This window comes from Chiloscyllium plagiosum, chromosome 22 (genome assembly GCF_004010195.1).
Source record: "Chiloscyllium plagiosum isolate BGI_BamShark_2017 chromosome 22, ASM401019v2, whole genome shotgun sequence".
In the NCBI taxonomy this organism is placed as follows: Eukaryota; Metazoa; Chordata; class Chondrichthyes; order Orectolobiformes; family Hemiscylliidae; genus Chiloscyllium; species Chiloscyllium plagiosum.
The window spans coordinates 903,971-916,209 of NC_057731.1; the positions used below are offsets into that span (position 1 = coordinate 903,971).

General features: G+C 43.0%; 1 long non-coding RNA gene across 1 annotated transcript in view; it reads left to right on the forward strand.

Annotated features, from left to right (window-relative positions):
• The first annotated feature begins 9,432 nt into the window (after window positions 1-9,432).
• LOC122561004 overlaps window positions 9,433-12,239 on the forward strand; it is a 50,114-nt gene continuing 47,307 nt past the window's right edge. Inside the window, exon 1 of the long non-coding RNA XR_006314878.1 lies at window positions 9,433-10,419. This is a non-coding gene — a long non-coding RNA (uncharacterized LOC122561004). The remainder of the gene's footprint in view (window positions 10,420-12,239) is intronic.

The window sequence follows — 12,239 nt, forward strand, 5'->3', positions numbered from 1 at the left end:
TGCATATAGTCCTCCGGGTGTGACCTCACAGCTGTTTTTAAACTTTAGCAATGAAGGACAAAATTCAATTTGCCTCCATATGCATTTGGAAAATATAATAACGAGAAAAAAATAACTAGAGAGAGAATAGGATCCCTCAAGGACAAAGTGGACATGTACATGTGAAATGGCAGGAGATGAGCAAGATCCTCAATGAATGTTTCTCCTCTATGTTTACCGTGGAGAAAGGCATGAAGACTTTGGTACCTGAGGAAGTTAGTGGTAATATCTTGGGGACAGACCATATCACAGTGGAGGAGATGTTAGACGTATTAAAACATATTAAGATGGATAAATCTCCTGGTCCTTACCAGATATATCCAAGAACCTTGTAAGAGGCTAGAGAAGAAATTGCAGGGGCCCTGACTGATATTTTTGCATCATTGTTAGCCATGGGTGAGGTCCCAGAAGACTGGAGGGTAGCAGATGTTGTGCCCTTATTCAAGAAGGGCTGCAAAGAAAAGCTTGGGAACTATAGACCAGTAAGCCTAACGTCTGTGGTTGGTAAGTTACTTCAGAAGAATCTGAGGGATAAGATATACATGCATTTGGAAAGAGTTTGATTAGGAGCAGTCAGTACAGCTTTGTGCATGGGAGATCATGCCTCACAAATTTGTTAGAGTTCTTCGATGAAGTGACCAGGAAAGCTGATAAGGGCAGGGCAGTAGACCTAGTCTGTATAGATTTCAGTAAGCTCTTTGATAACGTTCCAAATGGTAGGCTGCTCTGGAAGGTTAGATCACATGGAATCCAGGGCGATCTGGCAAATTGGCTTGATGGAAGGAAGCAGAGAGTAATAGTGGAAGGATGCTTATCAGACTGGAGGCCTTTGGCTTGTGGTGTACCTCAGGTTGACACTGGGCCCATTGCTGCTTGTTACCTTAATCAATGATTTGGATGAGAATGTATATAGCACGGTAGTATGTTTGCAGATGACACCAAAATCATGGACAGTGAGAAAAGTTCTCAGAAATTGCAACAGGACCTTGATCAGCTGGGGAAGTGAGCTGAGAAATGCAAATGGACTTCGATATAGGTAAGTGGGCGGTATTCCTGATGAAGGGCTTTTGCCCGAAACATCGATTTCGAAGCTCCTTGGATGCTGCCTGAACTGCTGTGCTCTTCCAGCACCACTAATCCAGAATCTGGTTTCCAGCATCTGCAGTCATTGTTTTTACCACGGTGTTACATTTTGGAAAGTCAAACCAAGATAGGAGTTTCATGGTGAATGGCAGGGCCTTAAGGAGTGCAGTGGAATAGAAGGACCTTGGAGTTCAGGTGCACAGTTCTCTGAAAGTAGAGTCATAGGTAGACAGGGTAGTGAAGAAGGCTTTTGGCGAACTGGCCTTCATCAGTCAGGGCATTGAGTATAGAAGTTAGGAAATTATGTTGCAGTTATACAGGATGTTAGTGAGGCTGCACTTGGAGTATTGTGTTTGGTTTTGGTCACCTTGTTATTAAATTGGAAAAAGTGGAGATGAAATTTACAAGGATGTTGCCAGGACTTAAGGGTCTGAGATTTAGGGAGAGGTTGAACAAGCTAGGACTTTTCTCCTTAGAGCATAGGGGACTGAGGGGGTATCTTATAGAAATGTATCAGACCATGAGAGGCATGGATACAGTGAATGCACTCAGTATTTTTCCCAGGTTGGAGAATCAAGGACTAGAGGGCATCAGTTTAAGGTTAGAGGGTAAAGAATAAGAGGGAACCTGAGGGGCAATTAGAATTCTTTGAAGACATTACAAGCATGGTGGACAACGGGTACCGAGTAGATGTGCTCTTTCTAGATTTCCAAAAGGAATTCAACAAGGTGCAGCACAAAAGGCTGCTGCATAAGATAAAGATGCATGGGCAATATATTAGCATGAATAGAGGATTGGTTAACTAACAGGAAATGTGTTGCTGGAAAAGCGCAGCAGGTCAGGCAGGTCCTGAAGAAGGGTTCATGCCTGAAAGGTCGATTCTCCTGTTCCTTGGATGCTGCCTGACCTGCTGCGCTTTTCCAGAACACATTTTCAGCTCTGATCTCCAGCATCTGCAGTCCTCACTTTCTCCTAACTAACAGGAAGCAAAGAGTGGGGATAAATGAGTGCTTTTCTAGCTGGCAATCAGTGACTAGTGGTGTGCCTGAGGGATCAGTGTTGGGACCACAATTAATCACAATTTACAGAGATGATTTGGAGTTAGGTACTATGTGTAGTGTGTCAACATTTGTGGATAAGACTAAGTTGAGTGGTAGAGCAAAGTGTGCAGAGGACTGTGAAACTTTGCAAATGGAAATATATAGTTTAAGTATGTGGGTGAAGAGCTGGCAGACGGAGTACAATGTTGATAAATGTGAAGTCATCCATTTTGGTAGGAATAACAATAAAAAGGACAATTACTTGAATGGTTAAATATTGCAGCTTGCTGCCTTGAAGAGGGACTTGGGTGTCCTTATGCATGATTCACAGGACGTTGACCTGTAGTGCAACAGATAATTAAGAAGGCAAATGGAATTTTGTCGTTCATTGCTAAAGGAATTGAGTTTAAAAACAGAGAGGTTATGTTGCAGCTGTATAGGGTGCTGGTGAAGCCACACCTGGAGTACTGTGTGCAGTTTTGGTCTCCTTACTTGAGAAAGGATGTACTGGCACTAGAGGGAGTTTAGAGGAGGTTCACTAGGTTGATTCTGGAGTTGAGGGGGTTGGCTTATGAGGAGAAACTGAGAAGACTGGGATTATATTCATTGGAACATAGAAGAATGAGGCAGGATCTTTTACAAACACGTAAAAGTATGAAAGGTATAGATAGGATAGAAGTAGAGAGGATGTTTCCACTGGCGAATAGACAAGATGGCAGAGTCTCAAAAGTAAGGGGAGCAGATTTAGGACTGAATTGACGATGAACTTCTTCACTCAGAGGGTTGTGAATCCATGGCATTCCCTGCCCACTAAAGTACATGATCATAGAATATAGAACAATACAGCACAGTACAGGCCCTTCAGCCCTCAATGTTGTGCCGGCCTTTTATCCTACTCTAAGATCAAACTAACCTACACACCTTTCATTTTACTTTCATCGATGTGCCTATCCAAGAGTCCCTAATATTTAGGGTGTAGGTTTGTTCGCTGAGCTGTCGGTTAGCAGAAAGACAGGCTTAGAGTTGTGAATAGTTTTAGATTAGATTCCCTACAGTGTGGAAACAGGCCCTTTGGCCCAACAAGTCCACACTGACCCTCCAAAGAGTAACCCACCCAGACCCATTTCCCTCTGACTAATGCACCTAACACTATGGGCAATTTAGCATGGCCAATTCACCTGACCTGCACATCTTTGGACTGTGGGAGGAAACTGGAACACCTGGAGGAAACCCACGCAGACACAGGGAGAACATGAACACTCTGCACAGAACAGTTGCCCGAGGCTGAAATCGAACCCGGGTCCCTGATGCTATGAGGCTGCAGTGCTAACCACTAAGCCACCATGTTGCCCTGCCCCTTTTGTTGTTTAATATTCAGTTTTAGAGTTAAATAATAAATTGGTATTATTTTCTTTAGATCGAAGAATTTGGGAGTTCTCTGTCACTCGTACTTTAAAAGATTACAAGGCGAGGTGTTTGGTTTAATTAACAGGAGTCACTGCCGTGTCATAATAACCTATACTGGGGAAACTTTACAGATTAACAGTACAAGTTTGGTTTTGATCTCTTCTCTGAAGCAGCTGATTCAGTTACCACTGATTGTAGTAAAAGGCTTGGGACCGAGCTTGATGGGATGAAATTGGCTGAGAAAGATTCACATAACTCCCCTGGGCCAAATGGACTATACCCAAGGTTACTACAGGAAGCAAGGGAAGAGATTGCTGCACCTTTGGCAAATACCTGCGATCTCACTGTCCAGTGGTGTAGTACTAGATGATTGGAGGGTGGCAAATGTTGTTCCCTTGTTCAAGAAATGAAAAAGGGATAACCGTGGGAATTACAGACCAGTCAGTCTTACATCGGTAGTGGGCAAATTATTGGAGAGGATTCTGAAGAGACAGAATTTATGATTATTTGGAAAAGCACAGCTTGATTAGAGATAGTCAGCATGGCTTTGTGAGGGGCAAGTCATGCCTCACAAGCCTTATTGAATTCTTTGAGGATGTGACAAAACACATTGATAAAGGTAGAGGAATGGATGCGGTTATATGATTTAAGCAAGGCATTTGATCAGGTTCCCCATGGTTGGCTCATTCAGAACGTAAGGAGGCATGGGACTCAGGAAACTGTGACTGTCTGGTACAAAATTGGCTGGCCTATAGAAGACAGATGGTGGTAGTAGAAGGAAAGTATTTAGCATTGAGCTCAGTAACCAGTGGTGTTCTGCAGGAATCTGTTAGAACATAGAACATAGAACAATACAGCACAGAACAGGCCCTTCGGCCCACGATGTTGTGCCGAACATTTGTCCTAGCTTAAGCACCCATCCATGTACCTATCCAATTGCTGCTTAAAGGTCACCAAAGATTCTGACTCTACCACTCCCACAGGCAGCGCATTCCATGCCCCCACCACTCTCTGGGTAAAGTACCCACCCCTGACATCTCCCCTATACCTTCCACCCTTCACCTTAAATTTATGTCCCCTTGTAACACTCTGTTGCACCCGGGGAAAAAGTTTCTGACTGTCTACTCTATCTATTCCTCTGATCATCTTATAAACCTCTATCAAGTCACCCCTCATCCTTCGCCGTTCCAATGAGAAAAGGCCTAGCACTCTCAACCTATCCTCGTACGACCTATTCTCCATTCCAGGCAACATCCTGGTAAATCTTCTCTGCACCCTCTCCAAAGCTTCCACATCTTTCCTAAAGTGAGGCGACCAGAACTGCACACAGTACTCCAAATGTGGCCTAACCAAAGTCCTGTACAGTTGCAACATCACTTCACGACTCTTGAATTCAATCCCTCTGCTAATGAACGCTAATACACCATAGGCTTTCTTACAAGCTCTATCCACCTGAGGGACAACTTTCAAAGTTCTGGGACCTCTGCTTTTTGTGAGTTTTATAAATGACTTGGATGAAGAAGTGGAAGGGTGGTTAGCAAGTTTGCTGATAACATGAAGGTTGGTGGAGTTGTGGATGATGTGGAAGCTGTTGTAGCTTGCAACAGGACGTTGACAGGGTGCAGAGCTCGACTGAGACCTGGCAGATTGAGTTAATCCTGGAACTGAAAAGTCTGGAGTTGAAGGGTTTTAGGCCAATTTGAATATAGCTGCCTCAGGCAAAAGGCTTTTATGTTAAAAAAAAAGACACTTGTACAATGAAAGGAGTGTAGCCAGTTCTTTCAGCTCAGATTTTCTCTGGTTTGGTTTGGTTTGGTTTCAGCACAGTAGGATTGAAAAAGGTGCTGAACCCCAAAGAAGCAGGTCCAGGCTGATCCTCCTCTCTCTCTGGCTTCCCTCATGCCTGAATTTGATTTAATCTTTTGTGGCAAGGGTGTTTATGGGGATTGTTGCAAGTATTTGGACAGCATCATTAAGCTGGGTTAATCTGCTGGGTTTTCAGATAGGTCAAGTTATTCTGCATTCTGTTCTCTTTGTTTGTGTTTCATTTGGTAACCTTGTAAATGAATTCTATTTTTTTTAAAACTAAGTGATTTGACCAGCAGTATCGCTCCTAGAATATCCACTACACACCTGCTTAAAACAACTAGCAAAGTTAGGGTTTGGGCTACTTTCTTCAAATGTTTTGTTGGAGTCTGGCCTGGTCCATATTAATGTCCATTGGGGGGTCCCTCAAAGTTGCCACCCAATTGATAGGGTTGTTAAGAAGGCGTTTAGTGTGTTGGCTTTCATTAGCAGGGTATTGAGTTTTAGAACTAAGATGTTATGCTGCAGCTCTATAAAGCCCTGGTTAGACCACACATGGAATATTGTGTTCAGTTCTGGTCACCTCATTAGAGGAAAGATGTGGAAGCTTTAGAGAGTGTGCAGAGGAGATTTACCAGGATGCTGCTTTGACTCGACACCATGTCTTATAAACAAACTTTGAGGGAGTTAGGGCTTTTCTCATTGGAGTCAAGAAGGATGAGAGATGACTTGTCAGAGGTGAACATGATGAAGAGAGGCATAGATAGACCGGATAGACAGAGACTATTTCCCATGGTGGAAATGGCTATGGGGGGCATAATTTTAAGGTGTTTGGAGGAAGGTTTTGGACAGATGTCAGAGGTAGGTTTTTTTACACAGAAAGTGATGGATGCGTGGAATGCACTGTCAGCATTGGTAGTAGAGTCAGATACATTAGGGAAATTTAAGCAACACTTATATGGGTCCATAGATGATAGAAAAATGTAGGGTATGTAGGTTAGTTTGATCTTAGAGTAGGATAAAAGGATGGCACAATATCGAGGGCCAATGGCCTGTACTGTGCTGTAGTGTTCTGTGTTCTATGTTCTAGATTGCCTCAACACTTTTTGATGAGAAAGTGACTGACTGAGTGAAGTCCTAATTAAGGAAGCAAGTCCACGATTCTGCAGGGCTCACCCACTGCCTTTGCCTTAGGGGTAAAAGTAAAAGCAGAAATCAGAAGCCTGAAAAGCGAAAGAATCATCAAACCAGTCCAGTTTTCAGAATGGGCAGCACCAGTTGTATAAATTATCAAGACTAATGAGTCAATTTGCCTTTGTGCGGATTTTAAATAAATGGTAGACCAGTTTTCGCTTTGAGGTTTTATATGCAAAACTGGCAGGGGGATTTATCCTTCAAGAAGCTGGACATGAACCATGTATATTTGCATTTGCAGTTAGATGAAGATTCCCAGAAGTATGCTACATTAATATCCCTAAGGGTTTGTATCAATATATGAGACAGCCATCTGAGGTATCGTCAGCCTGTGCAATTTTTCAGCAGACGATGGAGAATGTTTTACAAGGTCTACCCCAGGTCGCCATTTATCTAAAAGTTATGCAATAACAGGGTAGACCAATAAGGAGCACTTCAAGAACTTAGATTTTTCTCCCACGCATTTGTATGCTTTAGAAGGGAAAAATGTGTGACCCAGCTACCTGGGCTACAGAGTCGACAAGACCAGGTTGCACCTGTTGGAAAATAATGTGAGGGTGATCAAAGATGCCCCTGCTCCCTTATCTGTACTGGAGCTTAGGTTTTTCCTTGGGCTGGAGAATTATTACTGAAAGTTCATACATAAGCTGGCCTCCATCCTGGCACCTTTGTATCAACTCTAAGGTCAGCCTTAGAAATGATTGTGCAACCAAGCCATAACTTAGAGGAATGCGAAGAAACAGCTATCAACCTCTAAGATGTTGGCACACTATGGTCCCAAGCGAGATCTGGCATTGACATGCATTGTCTCCCATAAGACATAGGGATAGTATTAGCTCATTGGTAGCCCAATGGAAAGGGAAACTCAATTGCGCATGCATCCAGGACTTTGCAGAGCGTAAATACACCTAGATAGAGAAGGAAGCTATGGCGGTCATATTTGGAGTTAGAAAGTTCCAATACATTTACAGACGTGCATTTGCAATAATAGCGGATCACAAATACTTGCTATGTCTACTTAAAGAGGACAATGCAGCACCACCCATAGCTTCAGGCTGAATTCAGCTAATACGAAGTGCAAATAAATACAAGTTGGAACATCATCTGGGAAGCCTAGTAGCAAATATTGATGCATTGAGTGGCCTCCCACTGACAGCTACAACACAGGTGATACTCAACTGAAAGAGTCTGTAATGGTTTCAAATTTTCTGGACATGCTTCCAGTCACAGTGGACAATCTGGCTTTGGACACAGAAAGATCTGGTCCTGGCAAAACTGAAATAACTAGTGGTGAGAAGGGAAATCAAAGGGCTGTCACAACCAAAATTAAAACCTTTTCAGATCTGGAGAGACTAGATTACAGTAGAGGATGATATTATTATGGGGAGCAAGAGTGATTGTCCCAAATAAAGGTTGCTGCCACATACTAGCTGAACTTCACCAGGGTCATCCAAGTGTTTCCAGAATGAAGGCATTGACAAGAAGTTATGTCTGGTGGTCACAGTTGGATGCAGACATACCTGTGTTAGTGGGGCAGTGCTCAGAGTGCCAGCAAGGACAAAGATTGCCACCAGCAGCTCCCCTATATTTGAGGGAATGGCCAGGTAAACCTTGGACTGGGAATACGTCGACACTACAGGTCCTTTCATAGGTTCAATGTTCTTAATCATTGTGGATGCCCACAGTGTCTGAACACGTGTATAGAGCTCATTCATGTTTGATAGAAAAATCAAACATTTTACTATCATTTTCTAAGCAGTATGCGATATAAAAGTGGTGTACGTATTCTGTAATGCATGGTCACAGATAATGGGCCATTGTTTACCAGCAAGGAATTTGAGTATTTTTTAAAAGTTGAATGGTATTCATCATATAAGGACAACTCCGTACCATTCATCATCCAATGGTCTGGTAAAAAGAACAGTGCAATTCCAAAGACAGGCTTAAAGAAACAGCCTATAGTTTCACTAGATACCAAACTGTCCTGGTTCTTATTTGATTATAAGATCACCTCTCATGCAACTACAGGCATCACTCCAGCAGAGTTACTAATGAGGAGAAGACTCCACAACCGGGTTATTTCTGATCTTCGCAGTCCTGAGGTTGTGGGGGAGGGTGAAGCAGCATCAGATTTTACACCCTTGAGGTCTCAATATTGAATTCCACAATGTCAGAGCATGACTTCTGTCCTTCATTTCTTTTTACACCACCCCACTTTCCTCCAGCCATCGATTTTCTCCTATTTACACCTTCAAATTACATCTCATTCTCTCTTTTACCACTATTGTCACCCCCTTTGCCATTTGCTCTGGGCACCCTCACAATCTGTTCCACTTGCTCCTCCTCCCCCTCTGTCCAAAGCATAAAAATAAATATTTTCCAGCCCCATTCAGTTCTGATGAAGAGTCATGCTGGTCTTGAAATGTTAACTTGTTTTTCTCTCCACAGATGCTGCTAGACATGCCAATTTCTCCAACATTTTATATTTTTTTTAAATTTCAGATTGCCATCATCCTAGTATTCTGCTTTTCATAGAATCCCTGCAGTGTGGAAACAGGCCCTTTGGCCCAACAGGTCCATGCCAACCCTTCAAAGAGTAACCTACCTTGACTAATGCACCTATCTGCACACCCCCTGAACACTATGGGCAATTCAGCATAATCAATTCACCTAACCTGCACATCTTTGGATTGTTGGAGGAAACCAGAGCACCCACAGGGAACCCACGCAGACCCACACACAAGGCTGGAATCGAACCCAGATCCCTAATGTTGCGAGGCAGCGGTGCTAACCACTGAGCCAGTGTGACAAACTGCCTATCTTTGTGTCTGTACTAAATGACAATGCAAATACTGTTAGCCTCTAAGCTCTGGCTGAAGGGGCAAAAAAGACAAGGCAGAGACGTTGTGCTGGAAACATTCAACCCTTTGAGAAAGTGTGAGCATCTATAACATGCAGAGCTGATAATGTGGGGTTAACCTGACAATGTTATTGTGGAGAGGAGTTGTGTGAATTTGTATGAAGAACAAAAATCTTCAGTTAGATCATGACAGGAAAATGAAGATCCTTTTCAAATAACAGCACAGAGGGCGAGAATGGTCTCAGAATAACTGAGAGTGAAGTGCTGTACTGAAAGATCTGGACACCAGGGGGTGCTAGAAAGCCTCTCTTGGCCTTCCTGTCTTTCCACAGTCCCAACTTACTGCAGGTCGCAGGATCTGGGGAGATCACATTGGGTCAAAAGGCATGTGACTCACAGCTTTATTTAACAGAACTCTGCAAAAATAGGATATTGTGTAAGACAGGAGGCCACACTAATCCCAATATTGAGTGAAGGCATCAGTGGAATTGTTGGGACATGTAGACAGGAACAGGAGGGACTGAGCTTCTACAGATAGTGGGGATGAAGCCTGAAGCACTGACCAGGAAGTTAGGGTTAGAGGGATCTGTGGAGACGAACAGCTCCCACCTGGTACATGGGAACATACAGGCAATAATGAGAGCTTGAAGAAATGATCAATTGTGTGGACAGGACGGGGCAACAACATCTAAGGAGTCTCAAAATTTCTGCATCTTCCTGGCTGGATAGGACCATCTTTATTAGTGCCCCAGGTGATACACAACAAGTCTCCCACATCCTGACTTTCTTCACTCTGGACTCCCTCAATCTGCTGGCGGTATTTGCTGAATTTCATTACCTTCTACCCATCAATATGTCTCTTAGGATCCTGATGCCATAATTGCAAAACTACCACTTGCCCTGTATTTTGGTTCTCATTTTCCCATGCTTCTGACTGCCAACACCGAGAGAGAACTTTGCTACATTTGAGTGGTGGATTGAAAGGTCAAGGTAAGGCTTTACTCCATCCTGTGTAAAGTGACAGAATGTATATGTGTTGGTCATTGATGAAGACTGGCATAGATTTGACTGCTTGCTGCATCCACGTGGCCACACTTTCTATGGAGGGAGCGATCAACACAAATAGCTGAAACCTCCTGGTACTCATGGCTGAAATGGACGCCTCCATTTTCTCTCTCTGAGTGGGGGTCGCGAGTTCTCTCTGGCAGATGCACACATACTTCCTGTGTTGTTCCACAGTTTCCTTTTTTATAGATGACCCCATGATGCTCAGCATTAATGTGGCTGAGCAGAGTCTGGAATATCCTACACTCTGTCCTGTGGGACAATGTAGTTTATGAACATCATGTGTATCTAAACTGATGGGGGGAGCACTTCACTGGTATGACAGTGCTCCCTCAAAGTGTGCAACCTCCTTTAGGACCCTTTTAGCATCATTTTATCCCTCCATTATAATCTGCAAAATGTAGCCTCCTAAATTAACCGCTGCCCCACCTCAGTAAGCTCCATATTGTAATACCACCATTATAGCTCTGTCATACAGATATGCAAATGAAGCAAGAGTGAAGTGACAAGAAACCTTCTCACACAGCGAGTTGTTAGCATCTGGAATGCACTGCCTGGAAATTTGGTGAAACTGGTTTCAATTAAGGCAATCAAGAGGGCATTGGATGATTATTTGGATAGAAATTGTTTACAAGGATATGGGGATAAAGAGGAGATTGGCACAAGATAATGATGCTCAGTTGAAAAGTCCGTGCAGGCAAACTGGCTTCCTTCTGCACTGTGACAATTATGTGATTTTAACCTATTAGAACCCCGCAATGTAATCTACCCTTTAATACCCCCAATGCACCCTCCCATTATACACCCCATTTTAACTCACCCACTGTAGACCCCAGCCTTTCTTTGTTACCACCCTTTCTGTAACCCTGCTATTCTAAGCCTGTTCTAGCTTAATTCTAACTTTTTGTTGCCTTGGATTCAAGACTGGACGAATGTCACCCACTGCATTAGTGTGGTATTTGCCCTGTTCACAGACCCAATGCTCTGCGGTCTCTCTCTGAATGAGGGTGGAGATTAAGGTACACAGGCTCAGCAAGTGCAGATTGCACCAGTACTTTCCAAAATTCAATTCCCTCTGGCGCTGGGTCTCAATATTCTTCAATAACTTGACATATGCAATGATTTTTGAACTTTCAATTTCTTGAATATTTGCCTTTTATTAGTACCCACAGCCATCTGAGAACATTTTGTTGAGTTACAATATATAGAAATCTGTTACTATTTGTAATATTACACAGATAAAGCTTCACAGTTAGAACAATCCGATAAATATATCTGTATATGAAAGATAATGTGTGATAAATCTTTATGTAGTATTCACATTGTTTAAAATCAAAACAGCTTCCTAAGAAGGTTTGTTGAATCATATTAATGCTTTCATATTAAAACCTTTCTGCTCAGGCACAGTATTAATTTTTGCTGCCCTCGTCAATTTCACTGGTCAGATTTTTGTTTCTGTGGTGTTGCTGTCTTAACCTTTTTGGGAGATCAGTGTAAGATCCTGTATATTGGCCCAATATGGCTATTTACAGTATTTCTCTGGAGATCTGGTGCTCTCTTCACTGGAGGAGAAAGTGAGGACTGCAGATGCTGGAGATCAGAGCTGAAAATGTGTTGCTGGAAAAGCGCAGCAGGTCAGGCAACATCCAAGGAACAGGAGAATCGACGTTTCGGGCATAAACCCTTCTTCAGGAATGAGGAAAGTGTGCCCAGCAGGCTAAGATAAAAGGTAGGGAGGAGGGACT